This window comes from Castor canadensis, chromosome 10 (genome assembly GCF_047511655.1).
Source record: "Castor canadensis chromosome 10, mCasCan1.hap1v2, whole genome shotgun sequence".
Taxonomy (NCBI): Eukaryota; Metazoa; Chordata; class Mammalia; order Rodentia; family Castoridae; genus Castor; species Castor canadensis.
In genome coordinates, this window is record NC_133395.1 from 88795001 (window position 1) to 88807155 (window position 12155).

General features: G+C 67.7%; 5 non-coding genes across 5 annotated transcripts; all 5 read left to right on the forward strand.

The window, feature by feature from the left end:
- The first annotated feature begins 1917 nt into the window (after nt 1-1917).
- LOC141412073 (5S ribosomal RNA) lies at nt 1918-2036 on the forward strand. Its single transcript, XR_012436912.1, has one exon. It is a non-coding gene; the product is annotated as a 5S ribosomal RNA (ribosomal RNA).
- A 2159-nt stretch (nt 2037-4195) lies between these two features.
- On the forward strand, nt 4196-4314 carry LOC141412074 (5S ribosomal RNA). Its single transcript, XR_012436913.1, has one exon. It is a non-coding gene; the product is annotated as a 5S ribosomal RNA (ribosomal RNA).
- Nucleotides 4315-6459: 2145 nt separating this feature from the next.
- LOC141412075 (5S ribosomal RNA) lies at nt 6460-6578 on the forward strand. Its single transcript, XR_012436914.1, has one exon. It is a non-coding gene; the product is annotated as a 5S ribosomal RNA (ribosomal RNA).
- A 2159-nt stretch (nt 6579-8737) lies between these two features.
- On the forward strand, nt 8738-8856 carry LOC141412076 (5S ribosomal RNA). The gene has a single exon (XR_012436915.1). It is a non-coding gene; the product is annotated as a 5S ribosomal RNA (ribosomal RNA).
- A 2159-nt stretch (nt 8857-11015) lies between these two features.
- Nucleotides 11016-11134, forward strand: LOC141412942 (5S ribosomal RNA). The gene has a single exon (XR_012437784.1). It is a non-coding gene; the product is annotated as a 5S ribosomal RNA (ribosomal RNA).
- Nucleotides 11135-12155: the final 1021 nt, after the last annotated feature.

Genomic DNA, 12155 nt, shown 5'->3' on the forward strand with positions numbered 1-12155 from the left:
GTTGGTCCCAGGCCACGTTGGGGACCGCTCCCCAACTGCCCTCCAGGCGGGCGGGGAGGGACGTGCGGAAGCCATGAGAAAGTGGGTCCTGCACCCCAGCGGGCCCCACAGCGGGACGCGCCACACCTGGGCTCGCCACAAGGTGGTGCACTGGGTCCAGGACAAGACGCCAGGGGACAGAGAAGCAGGGAGCCTCAGTCGGGTGCTGCTCCACGTCGCCCTCCGTCGCTCAACCCAAGACAGGGCAGCCAGCGCGCGACCTCTACGTGGGATCCCGCCTCCCACGGCAGAGCCTGCGGTCACAGGGACAGAGGGCGCAGGCCGCCAGAGCTCCGGATGCCAGCGGCAGCTCCCCGTCCCGCTCAAAGGGAGGGAGGGCCGCCGCTGGCGCCCAGTCGCCTGTGCCACCCTCCGGGTCTCAAAGCACTCCTCAGTCAGCTCAAGGACCGGGGCCACCTGGCCTTCGGGGTCACATGGGCTTGGGCACGACGGAAGGGACCGCTTGCCCCCGTGGAACAGACATTCTCCCCGTGGACAACCTCAGGTGCCGGGACCCTCTGCTCCGCCTTGGAAAACCCACCTTCTGCAATGTATGCCCAACGCAATCAGGCCGAGCAGATTGACCCCCTCGGCCCGGCCCCAGTGTGTGATGGGGCTCTGTGCGTGAGGGCTTGCTCTTCCCCACCTACACCAGGCACGGCATCTAACACACACACACACACACACACACACACACACACACACACGCACACACCACGCAGAGACACCCAGACCACGCACGCACGCACGGGGACGCACCCTCCTCTCCCCCACCCCACACACGAGCAGCCGAAGGACAAGAGGGTATGGCTGGGGCCTGAGCGGGAACAAGCGAAGCCTTGGTTTGCGGCCCCTCGGCCAACTGCATCAGGATTTTTGTCTGGGCTCGGAGGCCAGAGGATCTCTGCCATTTGCTAGCAGGGCCAGGGATGGCAGGAGGGTGGGTACGGGGCTCAGCCAGGGCCAGTTCTGCTGGCACGATCCTGTAGCACGTGGCCGCGTAGCACGGGGCCGGGTCTGAAGGAGGCCAAGCAGGGGCACAAGACCCAGCAGCGGCACAGGGAAGAGGCCCAGGGCACCCAGGAGCAGACGAGACCCGGGAGTCGTGCGTGCTTGGCGTGGCCGCGGGCCCCGTGACGCCCGAGGACTCGAGTGCTCAGCCCCGTGTAGTGGCCGCGAAGGCCTGCCTGGGAGAAACGCCCCGGGAGGCCGGCAGGAACCCGGGATCGGAAGGGATGTGGAGGGGCCCCGGGTCGGAGGAGATGGCTTTGGCTGTGTTTGGTTTTGTTTCTTCTTCCCAAGATCCCGGGTGTGAAAGGGGCCAGAGGTGAAGTCCTGGGCTGGAAAGCCTCACGATTCAGCCCCGCAGCCCCAGGCCCTGAGTGTGGAGGAGGGCGGAGCGGGTCGGCGAAGGGCGCGGCTGCCGTTTTCCTGATGGGCTGGAGGGGCAGTGGCGCTTTCCGGACGAAGAGGACCGGAAGGGTCCCCGAGACCTCCGCTGGGAGCCACGCACCCACCCAAGGATACGGCTCCAGGAGGCGACGGAGGAGGGCGGCTGCTTGCCCTGGCCCGAGCTGTGCGTCCCCCGCCTTGGCCACAGCAGTGGACATTCCCAGAAGAACAAGCGCCCGAGAGCACTGAGAAATTTTCCCCCGAGAAAACTTGACCCTCGTCCTGGCAGCAGGACACCTCGGGAAGAAAGCCACCCAGCGGCCACCTGGGCGAGACCGGCTGCCCGAGCAGGCGCGCGGGGCCTCTGGCCGCTGGCCCCGGGCTGCCAGCCCCCACCCGGACTCCCAGCCGTGCCAGGAGAGCAGCGTGGAGACGCACGCCGGGGCCCTCGGCAGGCTCTTGGGGCTCCCGGAGGCGGCGGCTAGCGTCTACGGCCATACCACCCTGAACGCGCCCGATCTCGTCTGATCTCGGAAGCTAAGCAGGGTCGGGCCTGGTTAGTACTTGGATGGGAGACCGCCTGGGAATACCGGGTGCTGTAGGCTTTTGCTCCTCCCTCCCTCGCTGCTCCTTTTGTCTTCGGGGACTTCGCCACCACCCCCCCCACCACCACCACCACCCCCAGCACCACCACCACCACCACCACCACAACGACCCACCGTGACCACGACCCCGACCCCGTCCGGGCCACCCGCCAGACCCACGCACACCGAATCCTCACAGCTACGTCCCCGAATCCTCTCCCCTCCCCACACTCTCCTGGGGCGCGCGCCCGCGACACGGGTCACCAGCGAGGTTGGTCCCAGGCCACGTTGGGGACCGCTCCCCAACTGCCCTCCAGGCGGGCGGGGAGGGACGTGCGGAAGCCATGAGAAAGTGGGTCCTGCACCCCAGCGGGCCCCACAGCGGGACGCGCCACACCTGGGCTCGCCACAAGGTGGTGCACTGGGTCCAGGGCAAGACGCCAGGGGACAGAGAAGCAGGGAGCCTCAGTCGGGTGCTGCTCCACGTCGCCCTCCGTCGCTCAACCCAAGACAGGGCAGCCAGCGCGCGACCTCTACGTGGGATCCCGCCTCCCACGGCAGAGCCTGCGGTCACAGGGACAGAGGGCGCAGGCCGCCAGAGCTCCGGATACCAGCGGCAGCTCCCCGTCCCGCTCAAAGGGAGGGAGGGCCGCCGCTGGCGCCCAGTCGCCTGTGCCACCCTCCGGGTCTCAAAGCACTCCTCAGTCAGCTCAAGGACCGGGGCCACCTGGCCTTCAGGGTCACATGGGCTTGGGCACGACGGAAGGGACCGCTTGCCCCCGTGGAACAGACATTCTCCCCGTGGACAACCTCAGGTGCCGGGACCCTCTGCTCCGCCTTGGAAAACCCACCTTCTGCAATGTATGCCCAACGCAATCAGGCCGAGCAGATTGACCCCCTCGGCCCGGCCCCAGTGTGTGATGGGGCTCTGTGCGTGAGGGCTTGCTCTTCCCCACCTACACCAGGCACGGCATCTAACACACACACACACACACACACCCACACACACACACACAGCACGCAGAGACACCCAGACCACGCACGCACGCACGGGGACGCACCCTCCTCTCCCCCACCCCACACACGAGCAGCCGAAGGACAAGAGGGTATGGCTGGGGCCTGAGCGGGAACAAGCGAAGCCTTGGTTTGCGGCCCCTCGGCCAACTGCATCAGGATTTTTGTCTGGGCTCGGAGGCCAGAGGATCTCTGCCATTTGCTAGCAGGGCCAGGGATGGCAGGAGGGTGGGTACGGGGCTCAGCCAGGGCCAGTTCTGCTGGCACGATCCTGTAGCACGTGGCCGCGTAGCACGGGGCCGGGTCTGAAGGAGGCCAAGCAGGGGCACAAGACCCAGCAGCGGCACAGGGAAGAGGCCCAGGGCACCCAGGAGCAGACGAGACCCGGGAGTCGTGCGTGCTTGGCGTGGCCGCGGGCCCCGTGACGCCCGAGGACTCGAGTGCTCAGCCCCGTGTAGTGGCCGCGAAGGCCTGCCTGGGAGAAACGCCCCGGGAGGCCGGCAGGAACCCGGGATCGAAAGGGATGTGGAGGGGCCCCGGGTCGGAGGAGATGGCTTTGGCTGTGTTTGGTTTTGTTTCTTCTTCCCAAGATCCCGGGTGTGAAAGGGGCCAGAGGTGAAGTCCTGGGCTGGAAAGCCTCACGATTCAGCCCCGCAGCCCCAGGCCCTGAGTGTGGAGGAGGGCGGAGCGGGTCGGCGAAGGGCGCGGCTGCCGTTTTCCTGATGGGCTGGAGGGGCAGTGTCGCTTTCCGGACGAAGAGGACCGGAAGGGTCCCCGAGACCTCCGCTGGGAGCCACGCACCCACCCAAGGATACGGCTCCAGGAGGCGACGGAGGAGGGCGGCTGCTTGCCCTGGCCCGAGCTGTGCGTCCCCCGCCTTGGCCACAGCAGTGGACATTCCCAGAAGAACAAGCGCCCGAGAGCACTGAGAAATTTTCCCCCGAGAAAACTTGACCCTCGTCCTGGCAGCAGGACACCTCGGGAAGAAAGCCACCCAGCGGCCACCTGGGCGAGACCGGCTGCCCGAGCAGGCGCGCGTGGCCTCTGGCCGCTGGCCCCGGGCTGCCAGCCCCCACCCGGACTCCCAGCCGTGCCAGGAGAGCAGCGTGGAGACGCACGCCGGGGCCCTCGGCAGGCTCTTGGGGCTCCCGGAGGCGGCGGCTAGCGTCTACGGCCATACCACCCTGAACGCGCCCGATCTCGTCTGATCTCGGAAGCTAAGCAGGGTCGGGCCTGGTTAGTACTTGGATGGGAGACCGCCTGGGAATACCGGGTGCTGTAGGCTTTTGCTCCTCCCTCCCTCGCTGCTCCTTTTGTCTTCGGGGACTTCGCCACCACCCCCCCCACCACCACCACCACCCCCAGCACCACCACCACCACCACCACCACAACGACCCACCGTGACCACGACCCCGACCCCGTCCGGGCCACCCGCCAGACCCACGCACACCGAATCCTCACAGCTACGTCCCCGAATCCTCTCCCCTCCCCACACTCTCCTGGGGCGCGCGCCCGCGACACGGGTCACCAGCGAGGTTGGTCCCAGGCCACGTTGGGGACCGCTCCCCAACTGCCCTCCAGGCGGGCGGGGAGGGACGTGCGGAAGCCATGAGAAAGTGGGTCCTGCACCCCAGCGGGCCCCACAGCGGGACGCGCCACACCTGGGCTCGCCACAAGGTGGTGCACTGGGTCCAGGGCAAGACGCCAGGGGACAGAGAAGCAGGGAGCCTCAGTCGGGTGCTGCTCCACGTCGCCCTCCGTCGCTCAACCCAAGACAGGGCAGCCAGCGCGCGACCTCTACGTGGGATCCCGCCTCCCACGGCAGAGCCTGCGGTCACAGGGACAGAGGGCGCAGGCCGCCAGAGCTCCGGATACCAGCGGCAGCTCCCCGTCCCGCTCAAAGGGAGGGAGGGCCGCCGCTGGCGCCCAGTCGCCTGTGCCACCCTCCGGGTCTCAAAGCACTCCTCAGTCAGCTCAAGGACCGGGGCCACCTGGCCTTCGGGGTCACATGGGCTTGGGCACGACGGAAGGGACCGCTTGCCCCCGTGGAACAGACATTCTCCCCGTGGACAACCTCAGGTGCCGGGACCCTCTGCTCCGCCTTGGAAAACCCACCTTCTGCAATGTATGCCCAACGCAATCAGGCCGAGCAGATTGACCCCCTCGGCCCGGCCCCAGTGTGTGATGGGGCTCTGTGCGTGAGGGCTTGCTCTTCCCCACCTACACCAGGCACGGCATCTAACACACACACACACACACACACACACCACGCAGAGACACCCAGACCACGCACGCACGCACGGGGACGCACCCTCCTCTCCCCCACCCCACACACGAGCAGCCGAAGGACAAGAGGGTATGGCTGGGGCCTGAGCGGGAACAAGCGAAGCCTTGGTTTGCGGCCCCTCGGCCAACTGCATCAGGATTTTTGTCTGGGCTCGGAGGCCAGAGGATCTCTGCCATTTGCTAGCAGGGCCAGGGATGGCAGGAGGGTGGGTACGGGGCTCAGCCAGGGCCAGTTCTGCTGGCACGATCCTGTAGCACGTGGCCGCGTAGCACGGGGCCGGGTCTGAAGGAGGCCAAGCAGGGGCACAAGACCCAGCAGCGGCACAGGGAAGAGGCCCAGGGCACCCAGGAGCAGACGAGACCCGGGAGTCGTGCGTGCTTGGCGTGGCCGCGGGCCCCGTGACGCCCGAGGACTCGAGTGCTCAGCCCCGTGTAGTGGCCGCGAAGGCCTGCCTGGGAGAAACGCCCCGGGAGGCCGGCAGGAACCCGGGATCGGAAGGGATGTGGAGGGGCCCCGGGTCGGAGGAGATGGCTTTGGCTGTGTTTGGTTTTGTTTCTTCTTCCCAAGATCCCGGGTGTGAAAGGGGCCAGAGGTGAAGTCCTGGGCTGGAAAGCCTCACGATTCAGCCCCGCAGCCCCAGGCCCTGAGTGTGGAGGAGGGCGGAGCGGGTCGGCGAAGGGCGCGGCTGCCGTTTTCCTGATGGGCTGGAGGGGCAGTGGCGCTTTCCGGACGAAGAGGACCGGAAGGGTCCCCGAGACCTCCGCTGGGAGCCACGCACCCACCCAAGGATACGGCTCCAGGAGGCGACGGAGGAGGGCGGCTGCTTGCCCTGGCCCAAGCTGTGCGTCCCCCGCCTTGGCCACAGCAGTGGACATTCCCAGAAGAACAAGCGCCCGAGAGCACTGAGAAATTTTCCCCCGAGAAAACTTGACCCTCGTCCTGGCAGCAGGACACCTCGGGAAGAAAGCCACCCAGCGGCCACCTGGGCGAGACCGGCTGCCCGAGCAGGCGCGCGGGGCCTCTGGCCGCTGGCCCCGGGCTGCCAGCCCCCACCCGGACTCCCAGCCGTGCCAGGAGAGCAGCGTGGAGACGCACGCCGGGGCCCTCGGCAGGCTCTTGGGGCTCCCGGAGGCGGCGGCTAGCGTCTACGGCCATACCACCCTGAACGCGCCCGATCTCGTCTGATCTCGGAAGCTAAGCAGGGTCGGGCCTGGTTAGTACTTGGATGGGAGACCGCCTGGGAATACCGGGTGCTGTAGGCTTTTGCTCCTCCCTCCCTCGCTGCTCCTTTTGTCTTCGGGGACTTCGCCACCACCCCCCCCACCACCACCACCACCCCCAGCACCACCACCACCACCACCACCACAACGACCCACCGTGACCACGACCCCGACCCCGTCCGGGCCACCCGCCAGACCCACGCACACCGAATCCTCACAGCTACGTCCCCGAATCCTCTCCCCTCCCCACACTCTCCTGGGGCGCGCGCCCGTGACACGGGTCACCAGCGAGGTTGGTCCCAGGCCACGTTGGGGACCGCTCCCCAACTGCCCTCCAGGCGGGCGGGGAGGGACGTGCGGAAGCCATGAGAAAGTGGGTCCTGCACCCCAGCGGGCCCCACAGCGGGACGCGCCACACCTGGGCTCGCCACAAGGTGGTGCACTGGGTCCAGGGCAAGACGCCAGGGGACAGAGAAGCAGGGAGCCTCAGTCGGGTGCTGCTCCACGTCGCCCTCCGTCGCTCAACCCAAGACAGGGCAGCCAGCGCGCGACCTCTACGTGGGATCCCGCCTCCCACGGCAGAGCCTGCGGTCACAGGGACAGAGGGCGCAGGCCGCCAGAGCTCCGGATACCAGCGGCAGCTCCCCGTCCCGCTCAAAGGGAGGGAGGGCCGCCGCTGGCGCCCAGTCGCCTGTGCCACCCTCCGGGTCTCAAAGCACTCCTCAGTCAGCTCAAGGACCGGGGCCACCTGGCCTTCAGGGTCACATGGGCTTGGGCACGACGGAAGGGACCGCTTGCCCCCGTGGAACAGACATTCTCCCCGTGGACAACCTCAGGTGCCGGGACCCTCTGCTCCGCCTTGGAAAACCCACCTTCTGCAATGTATGCCCAACGCAATCAGGCCGAGCAGATTGACCCCCTCGGCCCGGCCCCAGTGTGTGATGGGGCTCTGTGCGTGAGGGCTTGCTCTTCCCCACCTACACCAGGCACGGCATCTAACACACACACACACACACACACCCACACACACACACACAGCACGCAGAGACACCCAGACCACGCACGCACGCACGGGGACGCACCCTCCTCTCCCCCACCCCACACACGAGCAGCCGAAGGACAAGAGGGTATGGCTGGGGCCTGAGCGGGAACAAGCGAAGCCTTGGTTTGCGGCCCCTCGGCCAACTGCATCAGGATTTTTGTCTGGGCTCGGAGGCCAGAGGATCTCTGCCATTTGCTAGCAGGGCCAGGGATGGCAGGAGGGTGGGTACGGGGCTCAGCCAGGGCCAGTTCTGCTGGCACGATCCTGTAGCACGTGGCCGCGTAGCACGGGGCCGGGTCTGAAGGAGGCCAAGCAGGGGCACAAGACCCAGCAGCGGCACAGGGAAGAGGCCCAGGGCACCCAGGAGCAGACGAGACCCGGGAGTCGTGCGTGCTTGGCGTGGCCGCGGGCCCCGTGACGCCCGAGGACTCGAGTGCTCAGCCCCGTGTAGTGGCCGCGAAGGCCTGCCTGGGAGAAACGCCCCGGGAGGCCGGCAGGAACCCGGGATCGGAAGGGATGTGGAGGGGCCCCGGGTCGGAGGAGATGGCTTTGGCTGTGTTTGGTTTTGTTTCTTCTTCCCAAGATCCCGGGTGTGAAAGGGGCCAGAGGTGAAGTCCTGGGCTGGAAAGCCTCACGATTCAGCCCCGCAGCCCCAGGCCCTGAGTGTGGAGGAGGGCGGAGCGGGTCGGCGAAGGGCGCGGCTGCCGTTTTCCTGATGGGCTGGAGGGGCAGTGGCGCTTTCCGGACGAAGAGGACCGGAAGGGTCCCCGAGACCTCCGCTGGGAGCCACGCACCCACCCAAGGATACGGCTCCAGGAGGCGACGGAGGAGGGCGGCTGCTTGCCCTGGCCCGAGCTGTGCGTCCCCCGCCTTGGCCACAGCAGTGGACATTCCCAGAAGAACAAGCGCCCGAGAGCACTGAGAAATTTTCCCCCGAGAAAACTTGACCCTCGTCCTGGCAGCAGGACACCTCGGGAAGAAAGCCACCCAGCGGCCACCTGGGCGAGACCGGCTGCCCGAGCAGGCGCGCGTGGCCTCTGGCCGCTGGCCCCGGGCTGCCAGCCCCCACCCGGACTCCCAGCCGTGCCAGGAGAGCAGCGTGGAGACGCACGCCGGGGCCCTCGGCAGGCTCTTGGGGCTCCCGGAGGCGGCGGCTAGCGTCTACGGCCATACCACCCTGAACGCGCCCGATCTCGTCTGATCTCGGAAGCTAAGCAGGGTCGGGCCTGGTTAGTACTTGGATGGGAGACCGCCTGGGAATACCGGGTGCTGTAGGCTTTTGCTCCTCCCTCCCTCGCTGCTCCTTTTGTCTTCGGGGACTTCGCCACCACCCCCCCCACCACCACCACCACCCCCAGCACCACCACCACCACCACCACCACAACGACCCACCGTGACCACGACCCCGACCCCGTCCGGGCCACCCGCCAGACCCACGCACACCGAATCCTCACAGCTACGTCCCCGAATCCTCTCCCCTCCCCACACTCTCCTGGGGCGCGCGCCCGCGACACGGGTCACCAGCGAGGTTGGTCCCAGGCCACGTTGGGGACCGCTCCCCAACTGCCCTCCAGGCGGGCGGGGAGGGACGTGCGGAAGCCATGAGAAAGTGGGTCCTGCACCCCAGCGGGCCCCACAGCGGGACGCGCCACACCTGGGCTCGCCACAAGGTGGTGCACTGGGTCCAGGGCAAGACGCCAGGGGACAGAGAAGCAGGGAGCCTCAGTCGGGTGCTGCTCCACGTCGCGCTCCGTCGCTCAACCCAAGACAGGGCAGCCAGCGCGCGACCTCTACGTGGGATCCCGCCTCCCACGGCAGAGCCTGCGGTCACAGGGACAGAGGGCGCAGGCCGCCAGAGCTCCGGATGCCAGCGGCAGCTCCCCGTCCCGCTCAAAGGGAGGGAGGGCCGCCGCTGGCGCCCAGTCGCCTGTGCCACCCTCCGGGTCTCAAAGCACTCCTCAGTCAGCTCAAGGACCGGGGCCACCTGGCCTTCGGGGTCACATGGGCTTGGGCACGACGGAAGGGACCGCTTGCCCCCGTGGAACAGACATTCTCCCCGTGGACAACCTCAGGTGCCGGGACCCTCTGCTCCGCCTTGGAAAACCCACCTTCTGCAATGTATGCCCAACGCAATCAGGCCGAGCAGATTGACCCCCTCGGCCCGGCCCCAGTGTGTGATGGGGCTCTGTGCGTGAGGGCTTGCTCTTCCCCACCTACACCAGGCACGGCATCTAACACACACACACACACACACACACACACACACACACACACCACGCAGAGACACCCAGACCACGCACGCACGCACGGGGACGCACCCTCCTCTCCCCCACCCCACACACGAGCAGCCGAAGGACAAGAGGGTATGGCTGGGGCCTGAGCGGGAACAAGCGAAGCCTTGGTTTGCGGCCCCTCGGCCAACTGCATCAGGATTTTTGTCTGGGCTCGGAGGCCAGAGGATCTCTGCCATTTGCTAGCAGGGCCAGGGATGGCAGGAGGGTGGGTACGGGGCTCAGCCAGGGCCAGTTCTGCTGGCACGATCCTGTAGCACGTGGCCGCGTAGCACGGGGCCGGGTCTGAAGGAGGCCAAGCAGGGGCACAAGACCCAGCAGCGGCACAGGGAAGAGGCCCAGGGCACCCAGGAGCAGACGAGACCCGGGAGTCGTGCGTGCTTGGCGTGGCCGCGGGCCCCGTGACGCCCGAGGACTCGAGTGCTCAGCCCCGTGTAGTGGCCGCGAAGGCCTGCCTGGGAGAAACGCCCCGGGAGGCCGGCAGGAACCCGGGATCGGAAGGGATGTGGAGGGGCCCCGGGTCGGAGGAGATGGCTTTGGCTGTGTTTGGTTTTGTTTCTTCTTCCCAAGATCCCGGGTGTGAAAGGGGCCAGAGGTGAAGTCCTGGGCTGGAAAGCCTCACGATTCAGCCCCGCAGCCCCAGGCCCTGAGTGTGGAGGAGGGCGGAGCGGGTCGGCGAAGGGCGCGGCTGCCGTTTTCCTGATGGGCTGGAGGGGCAGTGGCACTTTCCGGACGAAGAGGACCGGAAGGGTCCCCGAGACCTCCGCTGGGAGCCACGCACCCACCCAAGGATACGGCTCCAGGAGGCGACGGAGGAGGGCGGCTGCTTGCCCTGGCCCGAGCTGTGCGTCCCCCGCCTTGGCCACAGCAGTGGACATTCCCAGAAGAACAAGCGCCCGAGAGCACTGAGAAATTTTCCCCCGAGAAAACTTGACCCTCGTCCTGGCAGCAGGACACCTCGGGAAGAAAGCCACCCAGCGGCCACCTGGGCGAGACCGGCTGCCCGAGCAGGCGCGCGGGGCCTCTGGCCGCTGGCCCCGGGCTGCCAGCCCCCACCCGGACTCCCAGCCGTGCCAGGAGAGCAGCGTGGAGACGCACGCCGGGGCCCTCGGCAGGCTCTTGGGGCTCCCGGAGGCGGCGGCTAGCGTCTACGGCCATACCACCCTGAACGCGCCCGATCTCGTCTGATGTCGGAAGCTAAGCAGGGTCGGACCTGGTTAGTACTTGGATGGGAGACCGCCTGGGAATACCGGGTGCTGTAGGCTTTTGCTCCTCCCTCCCTCGCTGCTCCTTTTGTCTTCGGGGACTTCGCCACCACCCCCCCCCACCACCACCACCCCCAGCACCACCACCACCACCACCACAACGACCCACCGTGACCACGACCCCGACCCCGTCCGGGCCACCCGCCAGACCCACGCACACCGAATCCTCACAGCTACGTCCCCGAATCCTCTCCCCTCCCCACACTCTCCTGGGGCGCGCGCCCGCGACACGGGTCACCAGCGAGGTTGGTCCCAGGCCACGTTGGGGACCGCTCCCCAACTGCCCTCCAGGCGGGCGGGGAGGGACGTGCGGAAGCCATGAGAAAGTGGGTCCTGCACCCCAGCGGGCCCCACAGCGGGACGCGCCACACCTGGGCTCGCCACAAGGTGGTGCACTGGGTCCAGGGCAAGACGCCAGGGGACAGAGAAGCAGGGAGCCTCAGTCGGGTGCTGCTCCACGTCCCCCTCCGTCGCTCAACCCAAGACAGGGCAGCCAGCGCGCGACCTCTACGTGGGATCCCGCCTCCCACGGCAGAGCCTGCGGTCACAGGGACAGAGGGCGCAGGCCGCCAGAGCTCCGGATGCCAGCGGCAGCTCCCCGTCCCGCTCAAAGGGAGGGAGGGCCGCCGCTGGCGCCCAGTCGCCTGTGCCACCCTCCGGGTCTCAAAGCACTCCTCAGTCAGCTCAAGGACCGGGGCCACCTGGCCTTCGGGGTCACATGGGCTTGGGCACGACGGAAGGGACCGCTTGCCCCCGTGGAACAGACATTCTCCCCGTGGACAACCTCAGGTGCCGGGACCCTCTGCTCCGCCTTGGAAAACCCACCTTCTGCAATGTATGCCCAACGCAATCAGGCCGAGCAGATTGACCCCCTCGGCCCGGCCCCAGTGTGTGATGGGGCTCTGTGCGTGAGGGCTTGCTCTTCCCCACCTACACCAGGCACGGCATCTAACACACACACACACACACACACACACCACGCAGAGACACCCAGACCACGCACGCACGCACGGGGACGCAC